Source organism: Solanum tuberosum, unplaced genomic scaffold (assembly GCF_000226075.1).
Source record: "Solanum tuberosum cultivar DM 1-3 516 R44 unplaced genomic scaffold, SolTub_3.0 scf00825, whole genome shotgun sequence".
NCBI lineage: Eukaryota > Viridiplantae > Streptophyta > Magnoliopsida > Solanales > Solanaceae > Solanum > Solanum tuberosum.
This window is the reverse complement of record NW_006239754.1, coordinates 55,663-78,903: the sequence shown is the minus strand read 5'-3', so window position 1 is coordinate 78,903 and position 23,241 is coordinate 55,663. Positions and strand designations below refer to the sequence as shown.

At 34.7% G+C, this 23,241-nt stretch overlaps 1 pseudogene; it reads left to right on the top strand.

Annotated features, from left to right (window-relative positions):
- Nucleotides 1–4,114: 4,114 nt before the first annotated feature.
- LOC102582516 (peroxidase 10-like) lies at nucleotides 4,115–6,452 on the top strand (annotated as a pseudogene).
- Nucleotides 6,453–23,241: the final 16,789 nt, after the last annotated feature.

Below are 23,241 nucleotides of genomic sequence, written 5' to 3'. Positions count from 1 at the left end.
AGAATAGAATATTTTAAAAAATATCTATAAAATTTTAAACGATGTAACAAATAATTATCAGATCCTAATAATCGCGATTGAACCTGAAAAATCCCTATTAAATTTATGTGTCAAACTGTTAATCCAAAGACAATATAATTTATACATTCTTATTATAAAGTTCTAGATCTTATTAAAATGAGAATTTAGAATCAAAATGTAACATCTCGCAAATTGAAAGAACTAGAAAGACCTAGAATTAGAAAGAGTGATTTTTGGAAATAATAAAAATCTGGAAAATTGGTTAAGTTACGTTGAGTTTTTGGTCAACTTCAAACGGACATAACTCCTAACTCAGGATGAGTTAGGTGTACTTCAGGTATGGTTGGAAAGCTTTTGGAATAATCTTTCCAACACCGTCAAGTTTGCACTATTCCGAGTTTATATGAGTGAGATATGCCCTTTGGAAGTTGGGCTGTTCAAATAAGGAAATGTCCAATCCTAATTTTTAAAGGGTGTTTTGGTCTTTTTCATACCCTATTATTTTAATTCGTTTTTGGTGAATTAATTAAGGGTCAAAACTGAATTGGTTCAGTTTAGGCAATTGGAGATTTACGCTAGAGTTTTTGGAGAAAGAACGCAAGAGGAGAAAATAGGAGAAAAAGCAAAGTTCGTCGTCCTTGAAGGTTTAGCTTGTGGATTTCGACAAGGGTTGATCCCTAAATAGGTATGTGAGTCTTTCATAGCATTGGGTTCATTCACCCACGCGCCAATCACATTTATTTCAGCGAAGTTTGTTCTAGAAAGTTGAAAGTTGATGAATCTTGAATGTTGTTCTTGAAATTGACCTTCGTTCTTGAGTTAGGCTGAGATTGAGGAGTTCCTTGAGGTTAAAATATTATTTCCTTGAGTTGTTTGAGTTAGATTCGTGTATACGTACTAGGTATGTCTAAAGAGAACTTGAGAATAATAGTCGAGTTTAGGCGAATTGGGGCTGAAAAACGAAGAAGGAAAAAGTCGGGTAAGGAACAGGTAGTAGGTTCGCGTCGCGGACCTGTTCCACAGATTTGACAAAATTGTTTTCACGTCGCGGAGCGGTCACGGACCGTTCTGCCTCAAAAGTTATTTCGCGACCAAATATTTTAATTCACCTCTACGTCGCGGAGTAGTTCCCCAACAGTGATTTCTTGATCGTCTCATGATTAACTGTCTAAAATCATTCCTAAACATCATGAGATCTTTCCTATAACAAATCATAATAATTGAATCCATAATTCAATTCAAGGAAAGTTAAAAATCAAGAGAAGTTAAGAGTTAAGTCAGGAGAAGTTAAGAGTCAAGTCAAGAGAAGTCAAGAGTCAAGTTAAGAGAAGTTCATAAAGTTTTCCAAAAGTCTTTTACAAATGTTTTAACTTTGTTTTAAGACTTGAGTTTTGAGTTGAGTAAAGAGTAAAGTTTGAAATGCATTTCTTCAAAAGAGTATATCGGGACTATGTATTCCCAAAGAGTAAAAATAGTTTTCACATTTAAACAAGAAAGGAAACTGAGATTTCCAAAAGAGCCTTTGAGCTAGTTTTCAGTAAACAGTAAATGCTTTCACAATTAAGCAAGAGAGGAAACTGAGATTTCCAAGATAGCCTTTGAGCTAAGTTTTGAGCAATTATCTCAAAACCACATAAAGAAGTTATGTTTTTAAACATAAAGAGCTAGTATATTTTGGGAGTAGTATTGAGCACCGATATGAGGGAGAGTTCTGAAAACTCTGAACCGCCATAAATCATGTAGCCATCATGGGTATAAAAGGTTCATACTTTTTAGATGATTCTTTTAGTGCTTTTTAGCATAGACTAGTGGATCTACTTAGTGGTTCAGGTTCTATACCCCTGACAAGGTATAGGATGGCCCTAGCAGCGTGAGGCAATACATTGTATAATCATTATAGCTCTTAAGTGATGGTTGTCGGTTAGAGAAACTCCTACAATAGTATTTTGTATTTTTATAAACATCAGAAATATTTGTATTTTCATATACAAACAAAGTTCATATTGTATCTTTGCATACATACATAGTTATTATTGTATTTCTAAATACACAGAGTTGAAAACCATGTTTTAAAGCTTTTCTTTATACTGCATTTATTTCCACTGCTTTATATTGAAATCAGTTGAGTTGAGTTGAGCCAGGTAAGAGTTTCTTTCAAAATTCTTTTCAAGCTTAAGTTATGTTTAGCATTCCAACTCGCATATTCGTACATTCAATTTACTGATGCTAGTTGGCCTATATCGTTTTATGATGCAGACGCAGGTAACCAGGATCAGCATCCAGCGCATCGTTGATCCAGTTGAACTTCAGAGTTGTTGGTGAGCCTCCTTGCTTTCTGGAGGATCCCCTTTTTCATTACTTTACCAGTTTAGTTCATTAGGATGTTGGGGGTCTTGTCCCGACATACATCTCAGTTATTAGAGGCTTAAAAGATAAACAGTCAGTTAGTTCATTTGTCTTTACTTTGTTATTGGCTTATGTTCAGAATTGAGTTGCCACTTTGGCTAAGTTAAATGTTTATTTCTAAAAATTATGAGTTAAGTTTGAGACAGTTGAGTTATCTTGCATTTGAGTTATTTTCTTAATGCTTAAAGTCTTCTGCTGAGTAAGTAAGCCAGACCAAGGGTTCACTTGGGGCCAACAATGGTTCTCGAGTGCCAGTTTTCGAACAAAAGGGTCGGAACTCGCTGATAGGAAAGGAGAGAAAAACAAAGCAATGCCAAGAGCTCCGTCAATCCGCTATTCATCGATAGACCGCCCAGGGTGTAGACTTGGGGCGTGACACAAAACATAAGGACAAAAACAAGGGAATGAATGTAGTCACGATTGTAATAGGGTGTACACCAATTTATCCGAAGAGTAAAGTTGTATGGTCTAACAGATGTTCTTGGCATACTCCTATTAAAATCTGCAGCGTGTAAAAAACTTTTCGAATGGAGTTCACCTTTTTCCTCATTGTACATCAAACTTCAAATGTTGTCCAAAAGAAAATTACAATATAATTAAAGTGTCAATTACAATAAATAGCAAAAGAAAATAGATTTAATTATTGTACTATAAAAATCTAAAAGAGCTGTCTAGATGATGGTATCGACAAAACACTCAAAGTAGATAACGTCCTATTACAATTTACAATATGTAAGACGAAAAAAGAATATCTCTTCTCTAAATAAAGAATGAGAATTAGCCAAACTATTACAGCATATTCTGTCTAAATGATGAAACTAACTTTACCATATGAAATTTAGTTTTTCAACTTCCTTTATCCGAGGAAAAGGAGTGGTATTTATACTATTTTATCGTAGTTCAATTGGAGAAGTCTAAGGGTTAGACTAATTTTAAATGTCCTACATTCATTGTAAATGTATATATATATATATATATATATGTTCTTTGCTTATATAAAGAAATTTGTGTCTAGATTACAACTAAATAGATATTACTTATTTAGACTTTATAGGGAAAACGGTTTGAAATATATCCGAACTATAACCGAAATTGTTGTAACAATACCTAACTTTGGAAATGACCTTTTACCCCTGCACTATTTAATAGTGTATTTTAAAGGTATATATTTGTCCACGTGGACATCATAAATATTGCATCATTATAAATAGTAACGTGTCCACGTAGGCACATATATACCTTTAAAATACACTATTAAATAATTCAGGGGGTAAAAAATATACTATTAAATAGTTTTGGGGGGTAAAAGGTCCTCCATAAAGTTTGGTATCGTAACAACAATTTCGGCCAAAGTTGGAGTATTTTTCAGACCCTTTTCCCGACTTTATATAATCATTGGCGTGGAACATGTACAATATTATATTTCTTATTTCTAAACGTATAAAGTTCATTATCAATTATCCATATAGAATTAGATAACTATTTTAATTTTCAAACAAACACTCTTACTCTAACAATTATATGTGTAACACTAATTGGTAAAAATTCTTCCTATATCCACCATCATTTATACTTTTTACTGCAACATAAATCCTATAAATACTTAACATTTACAAGTCAAACATTATAATAAGATGTCTAAGGACTTATGTGGAGCACAATTGTCATATCCTATAAGTTTATAGTAATGGGTAAACTTGGCTACACGTGCGGCCCGCGTACCCATAAACTAGTATTAAATAAAAGGGAAAAAGGACGAATATACCAGAACTATCGTAAATGGTATGCAGATACCCTCCGTCATACTTTTGGGATATTGGTGTTCCTGCCGTCCAAAAACTAGAGCATATGTACCCTTTATACTAACAGACATACACATATCATAATCTTATTCACCGACCCGACATTTATTAAATATTGAACAGGCGAATAAGATTGTGTCACGTGTCCCTATTTAGTCTCTTGTTATCAGTCTCGTGGTTTTTAAGGAAATTAGCCATCATCTTAATGTCAAACATCAAAATCAAATAAATATTTCAGAAGCAAATGGTGATATTAACAAATTACCAGCCCTTTATTCATTTATTTTGGACCGAAATGAGTAGTAACCACAAATCTCTACTTGTACGACATCATTTGATATCAAGTTAAATTATTACTAGTAAAATCATACATACATACATACTGAAGCAATCACAGTTGATAAACTTTGTCTAACACTTAAACTAAACATACTTGACAGAAACATTCTATTACTTAAAGAGCCACATACTTCCCTAATTTGTCCAGTTCGTCCCGTGAGGACCCCAACATTCCCTAATTTTACCATATATGCAGCAAAATCTTTGTAGAAAAGATGAGGGTATAAGCTGTAAGATTTGACCATATCGTCTTTTTGCTATAATTATTTCGTTAAGTTTTTGTCTATATTCTTCATTCTCGTTATTCATTGTTGCTTTAAATATTGAATATATTTATATTCTATTTTAGATATATTATCTATTAATTGATCTAATTTGTCATTATCAGTTTTTGTGATATTGAGTTTTTTATATTCCGGATATAATTTCTTTAATTTTCTTCTTATTTTTTCTTAAACTTTCTACTAATATGTTTCTTCCTTAGTTTCTTATTATCCATAGCTCTGATACCATTTTTTCGTAGCGAAACTGGTAGTTGGTAAATTCATGAAAGTGGTAGTGTGGTAGATGGTAGTGTGGTAGGTGAGTATTTTATTTTAAAGGTTTTATTATAATATTCTTTTGCTAAGTGTCTTAATCTGAATATTTCTTTAATATTATTTATGATATACTCTAGATATAACATATCTTGGATTTTTTGGTACATATAAAAATTTTCTGCCATTAATTGTTCTAATTGTTCTATATCTTCCATAGCTTCTATCCAATATTGTAAATATTCGTAATTCATTTTAATCTGAATTTATTTCTAAATCGTACCATTCTATTCTTTCATTATCTAAATATAAATCTTGTAAATCTATTTCATGTCATTCTTGATTTAATATATTTTCTAATTCGTAGTCATCAATTTATGGTTATGATTTTGATAAGGCTGTGATGGATCTGTGCTGCTTGATGACACGTACTATTTCAAGGGTGAGAAGAATGCTGCACCAAACCGCAATTCAATCAGAGGATATGAGACGATTGATATCATAAAAGCATACGTTGAAAGAGCTTGCCTGTCAACTGTATCTTCTGTGGATATATTAACTCTTGCAGCTAGAGAAGTGGTTGTCATGGTAACATTTACGCGCAGACAGATGAGTAGTACTTAAGTATTGTAATGCTTGGAAATGATTAAATGAAGTACTATAAATTTTCCTTTCTTGCTTTACAGGCAGGAGGACCATTTTGGCCAGTTTTACTTGGTCGTCGAGGTGGACTATCTGCTAGCTAGTGAGAAAGCAGCAAATGAACAATTGCCTTCGCCATTTGAGCCTCTGGATAAAATTGTGGCCAAGTTTACTGATAAAGGTCTTGATCTAAGAGATTTAGTAGTTCCTTCAGGTATCTTTCGAATTTTGAGATTCAAAAGTTTTCATTAGTTTTAGGCGTGGCCGTCCTGCATTCTTCTTAATGAAAGTTCTGACTCTGCGACTTACGCATGAGCGCACACAATTGGTTTTGCTCAATGTTTCACATTCAAGGGGAGACTTTTCAACTATCAAGACTCAGGAAAGCCAGATCCAAAACTTGATTCTTTAATGTTGTTGAATTTACAATGCACTTGTCCTGACACGGCTGACGCTTACTCCTCTAGACATACAATCTGTTAGGAGATTTGACAATGCGTATTACAGAAACCTTATGAACAACTCAGGACTACTTGAATCAGATGTGGCTGCTATGAATCAAGTCCTGGATCAGTCATCCGGTGTCAGGATTAAGTCATGTTTAAATGTTTGGTTCCGAGTCAGGAGTCAGATTTCGGGTCAAGAGTCAAGGTCAGGTCCCAAATTAGGTGTCAAGTTTGGGTCCCGAATCAGTCGTCGAGGTTGACTGTCGGAGTTGAATCCCGATTTGGAAGTTCGTTCTGGGTCGGTTGTTGGGGTCAGATCTCGATTCGGGTGTCAAGGTCGAATCCTAATTCAAATGTCGGTTCCCGAATCGGAGTGGAATCCCGAGATGGAAGTCGGGTCCCAAATCGGGAGTCGGTGTTGGATGTCGGGTTTAGTTTTATGATACAATAAAACTAATTGTAAAACTAAATGAAGTATTTTCAACATTTTTGGGAAAATGCGTAAGTATCCCCCAGCCTATGCCCAAAATCCCTGAGACACACCTAACCTTTACTAAGGTCCTATTACCCCCCGAACTTATATTTTAATAATTTGTAAATATTATATATATAATTTTATTTTATTTATAGATAAAAAAATATTACTTATAATCTACTTTGTTAATATATTTTTAGTTAGTTTATAGCTTTCAATGTTTATATATTTTATTTCAAATTTGGGCTTGTAAAATTTTGTAAATATTATATATATAATTTTATTTTATTTATAGATAAAAAAATATTACTTATAATCTACTTTGTTAATATATTTTTAGTTAGTTTATAGCTTTCAATGTTTATATATTTTATTTCAAATTTGGGCTTGTAAAATTTTGTAAATATTATATATATAATTTTATTTTATTTATAGATAAAAAAATATTACTTATAATCTACTTTGTTAATATATTTTTAGTTAGTTTATAGCTTTCAATGTTTATATATTTTATTTCAAATTTGGGCTTGTAAAATTTTGTAAATATGGGGAGTCGTGTTGGACGGTCCAACCATACCCATGAAGAATGAAACTGATGGAACCACTCAAGTACCAACTGATAGGAAAGAATGGAATGTTGCGGATAAACTTGCAATTTAGAACAATGGTAAAGCAAAAAAGATCTTGATATGCGGAATAGGTCCAGATGAATACAATCGAATCTCATCATGCCAAGATGCAAAAGCATTATGGGAAACTCTGCAAACCACGCATGAAAGAACAACTCAGGTAAAGAAGTCTAAAATTGATAATTTGAATAGACAATATGAACTGTTTCGAATGGCAAAAGGTGAAACAATCCAAGAGATGCACACCAGGTTCACTGCTATCATTAATGAAATCTACTCACTATGAGAAATAATTCCCAATGGGAAGGCAGTCAGAAATTTTCTAAGTGTTTTTCCAGAGTCTTGGGAAAGTAAAGTAGAAGTCATTACTGAAGCACATGATCTAGTTAAGTTAGCTATGAATGAACTCAAGAAAAAATAAAAAAAGGAAATTGGAGGCAAAATGAAGGAGAAGAACCTGGTTCTTAAAGGCACAACACCAAATATTTTGAGGACGAAAACATTGCGCTAATGACCAAAATGTTCTCAAGAATATTAAAAAAGGGACAAGTGTTTCAAAGAAGGAACTCTCAGAAAACCACTGAAAATCCAATAGATCAAGTCTGTCACAAGTGTGGAAGTTCGGATCAATTTATCAAGTTTTGTCCATTAAAAGCTCTAGAGGAAAAGAGAAACAGTTCGATGAAAGTAAGAGAAATCAAGAATGATAAGTACATTCCCACAAACAGACGAATGGCCAATAAAAAAGCTGATCTCTCAATGAAAAGGGCCTTCGCCGCTATGGGGGTCTCATCAGAAGATGAATCCGAGGATGAAGGATTGGAAAATCAATCACTACTTGCGATAGAACAAATAGATAAATATGATTTTCTCGCACTTATTGTAGAAACAGATTCTGAAGATGATGAAGAAGATGACAAACAAAGCAATGTAAGTCTTCATCACATTAAAGTAAATATTGATTCATATTCTAAAAGAGAACTAGAATCCCTATTGAGTACTCTTATAGATGCATATCAGTCAATCAGTTCTGAAAGAGAACAAATGATGGAAAACTATGCATCTTTAAGAGAAGAAAATGACAATCTTGAGAAACAGAATCACTGTCTTCAAAATAAATTAAAAGAACAGGTTAAGACCTCAAAGTTAAGTCACAACGGCAAAAACTCTGCTAGTGAACTTCAATTAGCTTTGGAAGAAAAAATAAAACAGTTAACCATAAATTGCCAGGACTTAACTGGAAAAAATAGGCTGCTACAAGAAAATCTTGATCATACCAAACTTGATCTGGAATGAAATCTTAGATGGACCAAGTCCTCTGAAATTTTAACTCAAATTCAAGAAAGGCAAATCACCGGTAGAAGTGGGATAGGTTTTAGAAAACAGAATAATCATGTGGCACACACTATTCACATGTCTAAAAGTTTATGCGCTCATTGTGGAAACTCGGATCATTTAAAGAATCAATGTAAAGCTTTATTTGAGGCCTTTCAGAAATATGTTAAGTTCACCAAAAAGGAAAAGGCTGAAACGGTAAGAACCTGGTTCCAAATAAAAATGCTCCAGATAAAAGGTTTTCTTATTTGCCTTTATGGGCTAGAAGAAATCTTATTCATCCTTTTACTCATAAAAAGGGGCCCAAGCTAATCTGGATTCTCAAGACTAATCTTTGACTAGTGTTTCAGGTGAAGGTGAGAGGGAAAAGGTCAACTCAGGTTCTAAAAAGACACAAGAATGTGTACAAAGTTGATAAGATGCCCCTTCATGAAGAGAATCCTACTTGCCTCAACGTCATTAATGATATTTCCCTACTTAGGCATAAGAGAATGGGTCATGCTAATTTTTTCTCTTTTAAGTAAATTAGTCATGAAGAATCTGGTTCATACGACTCTCCGAATCAAAACATGTGTAGCTATTGTACATGGTGTGTATGAAAAAGGGAAAAACATGAAGTCATCATTCAAGCAAAATAAAAAGGTTGAAGAAAGTGGCATGATATCAAACATCTTTGATGATGCAAATTTAGGGAACATTGCAAATGAACTTGGTTCACATCTAACAATCATTGATGCACCTTCAGCAAGAGTTACTGGACTAACATATGGTCTCGGAGATAGGGGGAATAATAGAGCAATCAGGACACTTAGAGTATGATACATCTTCAGGGGGAACTTCGTTGTGTGAACCTGGTCCCTTGTTATTCATTAGAAGTTATTGAAAATTGATAGGACTTGGTTCTCTGCTACTCAGCTTGAGATTCCTTTGATCTGGGAGAATATGATGATGCAGACATACTCATGAAGGCCAAAGCCTGGTCTTGTCGAAACAAGCTGATGCATTATCATGATTTCCTTTAATAATTGGCTAGTAAACTAATAATCTTATGCTTGAGTAATTATACAATGAATATCTACTAACTTAGTCTCGTACTATAACAGGTACACACTCCAGGCACATCTCAAACAATGTTTAAAAGGTCTGCGGATATTATCTCTACTCTTTTGCTAACAACATTAAGTAAATTATTGAGGAATACACAAAAGAGAAACTTGGTTTCTCTGTAATACTCAGGTATGTACCATCATTTTTCAATGCATGAATTTCCTGAGTTTGTGTCAAACATAAGCACTATTGAACCTGGTCGATCATCAAAATACAACTCCTTTAAAAATCACCAAGAACCCTCTCTTTGACAATAAGCATCAGTCAATCCCAAACTGCTCTAATGATGAAAACCTTAGTCTTGAAGACACTCATTCTTTAATTCAGGGGGAACCTTGCTTTACCTCTCACATCTATACCGAATTCACAAATTTCAAATTGATATTCCATTCATTCCAAGTGTATAACCAGTTTATCTCTCAGGGGAACAATTCTCATAGGAATAAACTAGTATCGGTGCTTGCCTTCATTATTGATAAACACATATTTATTGCACCTAAATGTGATGAATCTCTTACTTATAGTTGGTACTCCTTCGAAATGTCATCAAGAAAAAGTCTATAAAAGGAGCTCCATAACTCATTTATTATTGGTCCTAATGCTTGAGAATACTCACCTGGTCTTCTTCAATCTAATTATGCTTAATTGATGATGGACCTCATGTTGCTCTTGATGAAATTTCACATTCTAAGAAAACTGATCAGAACAAAAGAGCTGGTGCACAATGGAAATATTGAAAAAATTATTATGGCAGTAAATATCCCTTTCCTCCTCACTTTAGTAATCTTCGTCCCAATCCTTATACTCAATTTATGTTTTGACTCTCAGACTCTTTGATGTGCTTATGCCTGACTCATACTCATGATATCATATGCTTTTGATTTAGGGCTCTAAGGGCTTAAACTGGTACATAGTTGTTTATTTTGTTTCTCATTGAAGATCTTGATTATATGTGAGTTTAAGATGGCTAATATCCTCAGATTAACTTGCTTTATTGTTAGCATAAGTGTACTTGAAAGTGTTACACAAGTGGCCATGAGTTAAAATGATATTGCACTCATTGAATGCTAATCGAGTTCTTTGGTTATTGGTTTTCAATTATGCCAAAGGGGGGAAGTTATATGATGTGGGTTAGGGACATATTATGCATAGTTTGTCATCATCAAAAAGGGGGAAATTGTTGGGGAATGAGAGAACATAAAATTTGTAGTTTTGATGATTGACAAAGAGTCTTGATGGTTTGTAATTTTGATGATTGACAAAGAGTCTTGAAATTTAGTATGTGCATAACCATTACCATAAATATTTCAATATTTTATCTTTATATGTAATATATATTTTTTTGAAAATAGTTTTACTCAAATAATATTTGAGTAAGGGTATCATAGAGAGGTAATTTTACTGAAAAGGGTATTAAATAAGTAAAACAAAAGGGTGATGCTTACATAGTAATAACTATTTTGAAACAAATATATATATATATATATTTCAGTAGCATAATTTAATGTTAATGTATGAACAACATCACCTATAATGAAAAAAATATTTCATTTCTTTATGTTTCTACCTTATCTTTATGGAATTGTAGTCTTCTCCTTTTTTCTGCCGCATACATATCATATAGTTGTTGTCTAATGAAAGTATTTAGTATATTATAAAAGTTGTATTGTAACCTAAAGCATTAAAAAATTTCAATTAAAAAATTTGATAGATGAATAAAATTTAATGTATTATTTATAGAATCTTTAATTTGATTTAAGATCACTTTATAACCAATCACTATTTTCTTATCTAATTTTATATAGCTAGTAAGGAGTGTATCTTGTGACATAATATTTTCTTAGTATAAAATAAACACAAAATAACAGGAAATTCATAATTACATTTTTTTTATACTCAGTATAAATATACAAAAAGAAAAAATAAATATGGAACACAATTCATAGCCAATGAAGAAGGAAGAAAAAAAAATATGTTCATGCTATATTAACTCTAGTGTTCCATTTGATTGAAATCTCTTGTCACCAAACACTTTACTTTCTCTGTTCATTTTTACTTACATATCTACTCACCCAAATTCAATTCCATAAAGTCGTACGGATTCCTTAACAAGTTATCTAACACCTCATGTAATCAAATTCATAATTAAGTCACCCGATTGCTACCAGATTTCTCTACGCTTTGAGGACTCCGATTTCGTCCAAATCTGGGATAGGTTGGGAAATTTCAAGATAATACGAAAAAGTTTTCCGACCCCAAATTTTTCCCCATTGGCTTTTCTATAATGACGGAACCCGGTCTTTACAATAGATACCAATTTACCCATCACTCGTCCCCGAGTGACAAACTTGGGAAAAATAAGCTAAGAAAGGAATGAAGTAGTACCTGATTCGACGAACAATTGAGGATACTTGTCTCGCATACCCTTCTCGGTCTCCCAAGTAGCTTACTCAACTGGACGATGCGTTCATTGAACCTTCACGAACTTAATCTCTTTGGTCCTCAACTTGCGCACATCACGATCAAGAATTGCAATCGATTCCTCCTCATATTGGAGGTCCTTGTCTAACACAATTGAGTCCCACTTAATGATATAATCCCCGACACCATGATACCTCTTCAACATGGATACATGGAATACCGGATGAACACTTGATAAATTAGGAGGTAAAGCCAACCTATACGCTACCGGTCCCACACATTCAAGAATCTCAAACGGACCAATGTATCTAGGACTTAGCTTACCCTTCTTACCAAATCTTATCACCCTTTCATGGGTGATACCTTAAGAACAACATATTCACCAGGTTGAAACACCATGTCTCTCACCTTATGATCCGCATACTTCTTTTGTCTACTCTGGGATGCTAGAAGTTTAGCTTGAATACTCCTCACCTTATCTTGAGCATCCTTCACTAAATCAACCCCCAAAGGTTTCACATCTCCAGCCTCTAACCATCCTATGAGTGATCTACATCCCCTCCTATAGAGTGTCTCAAATTGTGCCATATCTATACTGGAGTGATAACTATTATTATAAGAGAATTCGCACAAAGGTAAGAATTTATCCCAATGTCCTCCAAAATAAATCACACATGCTCTCAATATGTCTTCTGACACTTGAATAGTCCTCTCTGACTGCCCGTCTGTATGTGGATGGAAGGTTGTACTAAAAGTGAGTTGTGTGCCCAATTCCTCATGCAATTTTCTCCAAAACTTGGAAGTGAATTAGGTACCATGATATGAGATGATAGAAAGGGGCACCCCATGAAACCTCACTATCTCTTTCACATACACTTTAGCCAATTGTTCAGCATTATAATATATTCTTACCGGAATAAAATGCACTGACTTAGTCAATCTATCAATCACTACTCAAATAGAATCAAACTTCCCAAGGTCTTGGGAAGACCAACCACAAAGCCCATGGCTATTCTTTCCCACTTCCATTCCGGAATTGACATTCTTTGAAGCAAACATGCAAGCCTTTGATGTTCATATTTCACTTGTTGACAATTTTGACACTTCGCCACAAGCTCTGCAATGTCTTTCTTCATACCCGACCACCAATAAATTCGTTTCAGTTCTCTATACATCTTGGTCACACCCGGATGAATAGAATATCGCAACCGTGAGCCTCTTCCAACAATTTCCCAATCAAGCCATCTACTCTAGGAACACATATTCTACCCTTAAAGTTGAGTACACCAATCGCATCAAGTGTGGTACCTTGTGCCTTACCTATCGCAATCTTCGTTCTAAGCTCCTTTAAATTTCCATCTTCAAATTGCTTAGCCTTGATCTCATCAATGAATGTGACCCTCACTTCAATACTAGCTAATACCCCACCTCTTTCTAAGAAGCCCAATTGCATGAATTTAGACTCCAAGGTCTGAATTTCTTTGGCCAGACTCTAAGCTATACACTCAAGCAAACTAAACTATCCATACTCACCATTTTTTGACTCAAAACGTCTACCACCACATTGGCCTTGCCCGGATGGTATTGAATGGTCACATCATAATCTTTACATAACTCCATCCACCTTCGTTGTCTCAAATTCAGATCCTTTTAAATGAACACATGCTGCAAACTACGATGATCGATAAATACTTCACACTTAACAGCATAGAGGTAATGTCGCCATATCTTAAGAGTAAACACTACCGCTGCCAACTCTAAATCATGTGTTGGGTAATTCCTCTCATGCACCTTTAATTGGCGCGAGACATAAGCTATAACATTCTTATCCTGCATCAACACAACACCCAAACCAGAATGTGAAACATCAAAATAAACAATAAAATATTTACCTTCAACTGGTAATGCTAGAATATGCGCGGTGGTCAAGAGAGTCTTGAGCTTTTGGAAGCTCTCCTCACATTTTTCAGTCCATTCAAATGGTATCTCCTTTTTAGTCAAATTAGTCAAGTGCGTGGCAATAGAAGCAAAATTCTTCACAAACCAAGATAATAGCTAGCGAGTCCCATAAAACTCCTAACTTCCGTCACAGAGCTAGGCCGAACCCATTTCTTAACCGCCTCAATCTTTTGATGATCTACCATTACACCTTCTTTTGAAACTACATGCCCCAAAAATGCAATCGATTTCAACCAAAATTCACACTTAGAAAATTTAGCATACAACTTTTGCCTCCCAAGAACACCCAGAACAATACAAAGATGGTCGGCATGATCTTCCTCTCTTTTCGAATAGACCAAAATATCATCAATAAATACTATTACAAATGAATCAAGAAATGGTTTGAACATCCCATTCATTAATCTCATGAAAGTTGCAGGCGCATTGGTCAACCCAAACAACATAACAAAAAACTCATAATGCCCATAACGAGTTCTAAACGTTGTCTTAGGCACATCTTCTGGTCTAATTTTTAATTGATGGTAACCGGATTTTAGATCAATCTTAGAGAAAATCACTGCTCCTTGCAATTGGTCAAAGAGATCATCTATTCGAGGCAAGGGATACTTGTTTTGAATAGTGACCCTATTCAATTTTTGATAATCTATACATATTCTCATGCTACCATCCTTCTTCTTAATAAACAAAACTGGAGCACCCCATGGGGAAGCACTAGGACGGATAAATCCTCTATCAAGAAGTTCTTGGATTTGAGCCTTAAGCTCTCTCAATTCTGCCGGAGCCATGCAATATGGAGGGGTGGAAATGGGGCGCGTACCAGGCTCTAAGTCAATGCATAAATCTATATCCCTATCCGGAGGCATAGCAGGCAAGTCATTGGGAAACACTTAACTAAATTCAGACACCACATGAATAGACTCAATAGTTGGAGCCTCAATCTCAACATCCTTAATATGAGCCAAATAAGTCAAACAACCTTGCTCTACTAATTTACTAGCCCGAATGGAGGATATAATCTTAGCTTGCTTAGGCTTGTACACCCCTTCCTACTCTAATTTTTCCCTTCCCGGAATTTCTAGAGTTATAGACTTAGTATTACAATTAAGCACATCATAATAGGGGGACAACCAAGTCATGCCTAAGTTTATGTCAAAGTCAATCATATCCAAAATCACCAAATCAGCCCAAAGCTGATATCCCATAAACAAAATAGGGCAGGCACGATAGACATGGGTAAAGTCAGTCATATCCAAAATCACCAAATCAACCAAAGTCTGGAAATCTGTAAACAAAATAGGACAAGCACAATAGACATGGGTGACTATGACAAACTCTCCAACTGGGGTAGAAACATGAATAGGGGCATCAAGAATATCACAATTCATATCAAATTCTGAGGCAAATCACATGGACATATAAGAATAAGTAGAACACAGATCAAACAACACATTAGCCATTCGGTCACAGACAAGAATAGTACCTGTGATCACCGCGTTAGACGCCTCTGCCTCATTCTTGCCCCAAAAGCATAACATTGAGCCCTATCATCTTGACGAGCCACTTCCCTTCCTAGTTGCGGTTACCTCTACCTCCACGGCCTCGCTGATTACCTCCCTGCCCACCTTGTGGACGTCCTCTACCATTATTACCATTCCCCGCGGGTACCACTGCTCTAGAAGACTGTTGCGCGGACTCAAACACACGCGGATGGGGACAATGTTTTCTCATATGCCCAGGCTCTCCATAATTGTAGAAAGTACGATCAAACGATGGTCTGTTGCCCGTAGAAGGAGCGACCCCCTGGCTATCCTGAAAATTATAAGATGGAGTTCCTGAGTAGTTACCTGTAGAGGCGGGCATAGCGGACTGAATTGGCTTGGCTGCCAGCGTTGGTCGATCGGATCCTCTAGCATAGGATCCGTGAAAATACCCAAAATTCTTGGCTCTCTTAGCCAACGCCTTAGCCAATGCCTTATCCTGATCGTCTCGCCTTACCCCATCCACTTTCTTAACATAATCTTTCACTTCATTAAAGCTCCTTTCTACAGAAGTCATATAAACATATAATACTTGCAACTCAGAATTCAATCCCCTAATGAATAACTGGATCCTTCTTTTTCATTTTTTTAGTAACAAAATAAACCAAAAGTTGGACCAAACTGAGAGTTAGTAGCATAAACAAAGATCCTCTCCTCCTCTATAGTCACCAACTGCGTAGCATACCTAGAATAAGCATGGAACTTGGCCTCATAAGCAGCCACATACATACCACCTTGCTCTAAGGCCATAAACTCATCCTTCTGGTGATCCCTCAAAGTTCTAGGTACATACTTTTCTAGAAACAAAGCAAGAAGCTGAGTCCAAGTAAGTGGAGGTAAAGTAGAAGATCTGCACTCCATATTAGCTCTCCACCATTGCTTAGCCTCACCTTGAAGTTAGAAAGACACGAACTCAACCACGTGTTGGTGAACAATACCCAATTTATGCAGCCTCTCATAACAGTCTAAGATAAACTCATAAGTATCCTCACTCTCAGAATCAAGAAATACCGGAGGCCTAAGTTTCAGAAACTTAGTCAACATGTCATGCTCATTACCGGTCATAACGGAACCCAACAAAGGACGGAAGAAAGCATCAGTACCTATATTTCCACTCGTCTTGGGCGCAGTGCTAGCAATAAGAGGATTAGCATGAACTTGAGTAGATGGGAGCACTCCAAGACCAGCCAACCCTTTCAAGAACGATATGATCTATTGTGCTAACACTGGATCCAAAGGAGGAACAACCGTAGTCTCCGCTGGCACCTTTTCCTATTGTCCAATTTCCTTAATATCTCCAACCTCGATATCCTCTTCTATCTCCTCATTATGGACTGGCGGTGCCTCATTTTGGGGAATATTGTCAACCGGTACCTCATTCACAATAGGCGCTACTCTTCCACGACCTCTTCCCTTAGCTCTTCCTTCTACCCTTGCCTCGACCGCGACCTCTCACTGCAGGTTCCTCAGCTAGAGCATTGACGGGAGCTACGGGATGAACACCGTTGAATCTAATGTTAACCATCTGCGGACAGAAGAGTGAAGGAGGTTATATACCAATTCGAATCGACAGATACCAATTGGAATCAAGTTATAGCACGAAGGAGACAAGATAAAAATAGAGAGATTTCCTAAAGTCCTATAGCCTCTCGAAAAAAAGTAAATGTGTCCCCGTACCATTCCGCGAGACTCTATTAGACTCGTTTCGGTACATCGAGATCAACAAACCTAGGCTCTGATACCAACTTTGTCACGACCCCGACCGTCGTGATTGGCACCCACACTAACTCTCTGGTGGGAGAACCACTACTACAACTAAAACCCAAGCAACTAAAATAATAACTACGGCATTTAAGTTACGGAAGCAACTTAAATAAACTAAGTAAGAAGTTTCCATAAACTTCAACAAGGATTCTAAAGAACTAACTAAACAAATGCGGAAGTAAACAACCTAGAACCTGAAGCCAATGTACCAAACACTAAACGATAACCAAGTCTAAAACAAGAAGGGATGCAACCCCAATCTAATGAACTAACAACTAGCTAAAGCAATGTCTAAGTCCGAAAATGGTCGACATAGACGAAAGAGAATTCCATGGTAGATTGGAAAATGCTAGCTCACCCTTGAATTCAAAAGCAACAATCACAGATCTTCTAAGCGAGGTCTGTTAGTAGCCGCCGGAAGATGCCCTGTACTCAACAAAAATAAGAGCAAATGCAGTATCAGTACACAACCACCGTGTACTGGTAGGATCACGCGGCTATCCCACTAAGTGCAACATAAACAAGTTAATTACAACAATATAATCATGCAATAAATCGAACATATACAATATTGAATATCACATCCTTCAACAATTTCACATTTATCACAAGTAGTTGGTCCTCTCATGGAACCCAAACCCAAACTGTTAGTGCATCGGAACGTGGTACCCGATCCCATAGTTATGCCGAAACGTGACAATCCGATCCTATTTACGCCGGAACGTGGCAATCCGATCCATCACACCACAATCACAAACACAAATATACTTTCAAGTCATACATTCAAAAGTGATTCATGGCATATAATCATTCATCTATCTCATTTACCACAAGTGTGAATCAACAATGCAACATTCGCATACATACATGCATCATAATGAAGCAATAACAAGAATACATCACACAATCATAGAATCACAACCATCACTTACCTCAAAACAAGCTTGAAACCCTAAGAAACTTGATCCTTCCCTTTCCGAATTAGCTCCGCTTGTTCTTGGTCTACAAACAATCAATATAATACGTGAATCAATAAACAATCACTAATTACCTGGATTACTAACAATTCTATGAACCCTAAATCAAACCCATGATCCTAATTATCCAATTTAGGGTTGTTTTCACAATAGAATCTATAACAAAACCCTTCCCATCATTATTAACCCATACTATTACGTTCTACGGATTGAAAAATGGATTCGGAGAATGAAAAGCTTACCTTTTGCCTCAAGAATGGTGAAAAGCGAGTAGAAGTCGACTGGGGTTCGTTCCTTAGCTCTAAAATTTGAAAAGTGCATAATGAGGTCGTTTAGGGGTTTATTAACGTCTTTAATTCACGTCCTGCCTGCCACAACGACCATCACCCCGCCACAGCGGCGATGCCAGAGCGGCAAAAATTCCCGCCAGGGCGGGATTCTCGAACCAGTGAGCTATTTCAAGAATTTCCAAATCCCCATTTCACAACACACCTCTAACCCACAACGCTCAGAAAACACCCTTTACACTAAGATCGATTACTGGAATTCTACTCACCCAAATTCAATTCCGTAAAGTCGTACGGATTCCTTAACAAGTTATCTAACACCTCATCTAATCAAATTCATAATTAAGTCACCCGATTGCTACCAGATTTCTCTACGCTTTGAGGACTCCGATTTCGTCCAAATCTGAGATAGGTTGGGAAATTTCAAGATACTACGAAAAAGTTTTCTGGCCCCAAATTTTTTCCTCGTTGGCTTTTCTATAATGACGGAACCCGGTCGTTACAGTTTTGAGTCCATATAATTGAGCGCACTAAAATCTGGTAAGATTCGTAATATTACTACATAACGTGCATCTAAATAATTAGCGCATACATTAGTGAACTTTTTGTAAGTTACCCTTAAATAAATAGTTTTGTCTCATGGGACAACCTCGGCCCGACCCTGATCAAACCTTAAGAGCTAGATGCTTATATGGATCGGACTTATAAGCCTTAGTTTTAAATGAGCTTAAAAAATCATATTCCAATTCTACTCTAATGACGGGTTGAATTGAGCCCATCCCATGAACTAAGCCTATTTTGACAGCTCTATTTATAATACATAAAATTAATAATTTTATTACATAGTAAAAATTACAAAAATAATTTAAAATAAAAATTAAATCTTAGTAAAAATTGAACGGTTGATTTCTATCACAAACAAAAGGAGGAGAAATTTAGTTTACTTAAATCAGGTCCAATGACTAAAGAATTTTTCTGCCACGTTAGTCCTAATAGGTGATTTCAGTCGCTAACATTCTTGTTAGCCTACGTACCTTCCTTTTCCTTTTTTTTATTTTCTTAACCAATTTTAACGATTTTACGGGTGAAAAAACAGTAGTTGAATGATTTTTGCGTTAGAGAGTAAACTTAAGTAATTTTCTAAGTATATTGTCTAATTAAATGAGCAATAAAATAAAATTGAGTGACTGAACTATTCTACATTGAGTAACCATTGAGATATTAGCGTACACATACTCATTGACTTTGTTATTTTGCCTAATAAAATAAATAAAATAGTTATAATAAGTTGTTATTACTATATATATCTGATTTTACGTTACATAAAGAAAAAAAATATTACAGCAGCAAAATGGTTTTTTATCGTTCCAGAATTAAATGTTTACTGCTATTTCTGATTTTACGTTATTTTCATTTTTATTTTTTAAAAGATCCAGCATCAAAATGCTTTTATTCCTTTCCAAAATTCAAATGTTTACTACTATACCTGTTTTGTGTTTATGTTTTATGTTTAGTTATACCATCAGGAGTCAGGACATGTATTAGATAATTATTGTGATAGAGTCTATAAATATATCTCTTAATAAACCATCTTACTATTATCGATTAATTAAGATTCTTTGATAATTAAAAAGAAAAAAATTATAAGCAGTGACATTAATGTCTTTTATGTGAAAAATAACGACCTAGCAAATATATTTTTCAAAACGTAGCATATACATTAATGTATGCGTCCACGTATAATATAAAATTTTATTTATTTACGTAAATTGAAGAATAAAAGTTCAGGTACAAGCAAAAATACATATTTGGAGCCACCATAAATTGTAATGGTATCTAGGGTAGGGAGTCTCCTCAAGGAGTTAACTGTTTGCCAAATATTACATATATTTAATTTATCTCCCAATAGATATGCAAAATTTTCGTATACAGTAAAATTTCACTAAATTTTTGTATAGTAAGTAAAAGAGGTGCACATAATTACAAAAAAATGAGTTCGGGGATAATAGGACCTTAGTTTAGTTAAAGTGTGTCTCTGAGATTTCGATCGTAGTTTAGGGGAATGTTATACCTTCTCCGTATTTTTTAATTAAAAATAATTATTATTTATATTACTTAGTTTAATTTATAAAATTTTAGTGCATCCATTCGTTAATTATTTTTTTCCTATACGATTCTTGGACACCCTTCATGAAATTTCTTGTTCTGCCATTAATACTGAACTGTCATCGAAGACCTATAATTAAATATAAAATATGAGTGAAGACTAGTTTTTCACGTATATAATGTGTGAAGCAAACTCAATTTGTAATGAACAGAGAATCAAGTTTCGTGCAAGATGACACTCAAAGGGCTACAAGTTCGCATTCGAATGCAGTTAAGCATCTAAGGTTGGTTGTTTAGACGTGGAGCCACTACGCATTGCTGTCCCAAACTCCCAATGAATTTTTAATATATACTTTTAATTTTATGTTAGAAGAGCCTATTAAATTTTGAGAGATATATTTGCATTGAGGGAAATATTTCTAATGATAATATCTTTGAGAAATTAATTTTTTAAACTGTGTAAAAAATGGTCAAATTTTGATATTTTCAAATTAGCATATATTGTATAGAGAAAAATGCAAAATGACCGAATGCTGAACACTTATTATTACATTTCCATGTAAATCATTCAACATTTTGAAAAATCTTCCCATATATTCTTAAATGAGAGAAGTATTGAAAACACTTTCAAACTAAATGCAAATTATTAGTTTTATTTTTGAACTATTAACAATCTTAAAAATACTCCTTTAATTTACTTGACTAATTAAACTTCAACACACCCCTAATTTTGCAACACGAGTGAAATATACCTCTAATTTTTCATCAAGTTTAGGGGTATTTAATTTCAACACTTCTTTCGGCTTTTTATTAAGAGTTTCATGCTTCTACAAGAATTCGTGATCACTTGCTATATATGTCATATGACATATCCGGGGTGTATCTAAATTTAGTTAGTCAACTAAAGAAATATTTTTGAGGTTGTCAATAGTTTGGATACAAATCTAATAATTTTTGCGCCAAATTCAAAAGTGTTTTCAATACTTCATTCTTCTTAAATATATATATAAATTAGAATAATAAAAAGATCCAGCCTCCAAATGGCTGTCAATATTCTTTACAAAATTGAAATCTTATCTATAAATCTCTCTTATTTACTTCCCACAACGATCATAAGGTCCATATCTATTCAATATTCACACTTGCGTCAACATAATGTCCACTTCACATTCCTAGAAAATGGTTGGCTCTATATAATAATTTAATTTAAGTTACTAAATACCATAGAGCATGTGGACATTATTCAATTTCGATTTTGTACTTGATACTCTTTCCATTGACAATGATGATTTTTCACCCTTTTTTTTTTATAGTCTATCTAAATCTAAATAATATTTGGCAACCCAAAATCTAGATTATTGCTTCGCATGATGATAAAGACTTTATTTTTTCAAAAAATATGTTGGCTTAGTCTCTCATCCAACTTTTGCTTCAATAGCTAAGTTGAAGTGTTCAATGCAAAGAAACAGATTTGTGGAAAACGATGGTTAAAAAACTTCCACCACCTTTTCAGTTAAACACTTGGACACGTTTGATATAATGGATAAAGAAAGATAATTCTACAATAACTTATTTTAGAATTAATAATTAGTACTGAGATAAGTTATTTCAGTCTTTGAATAGAAAAATAATCCTAAATAACTTGTTTCGAAATAAAATAGTTAAAACGATAAAATTCCCTTCAAAATCCTTTTATACATCACTTATACATCTTTTACACTTATGAAATGTATTTTTATAAACAAACAATTTATTCATAGAAATTATGCAATGCATTCATTAAGAAATTATATCAGAATAACTAATTATAACATCACTAATTTTATCATAACTTGTATTTAAACCAAATATTGACACTCGTAACTCTCCATCATCATATTCTTTGTAACACCCCGGAAATTTTTTGAGGTAAGACTTGAACCATCCTTCGTTGTGAGTAGGATTTTATCGAGGAATTAAAATTTCTTAAATGTTAAGGTCACTAGATGTAGCACCTTGAGTTCCAAAAAGAATTAAATTGGATATAGCAAAATCTGAAATTTTGCAAGTTATGCTTAAGTTATGAGTTTTGGGTCGACTTCAAATGACCATAACTCCTAGATCAGGATGAGTTAGGTGTGCTACCAGATACCGTAGGACAGACCTTTGAATCATCTTTCCAACGCCACCAAGTTTGCTAAGTTTCGAGTTCGGATGAGTGAGATATGACCTTTTGAAGTTAGGCTGTCCAGTTAAGGAAAGTTAGCCGGAAATAGTAAAGGGTATTTTGGTCTTTTCCTTACCCAATCAGATTTAATTCATTTTTAGTAAGGTTTTAAGGGTCTAATCCTATTAGGTTCAGTTTTATAATCCTAAAATTAGCCTAGGGTTTTAGTTGAGAGTTCAAGACGAGAAAAGAAGAGAAAAGAGGAGAAAAGAGGAGAGGATCAAGTGTTCGTTGAGATTCTA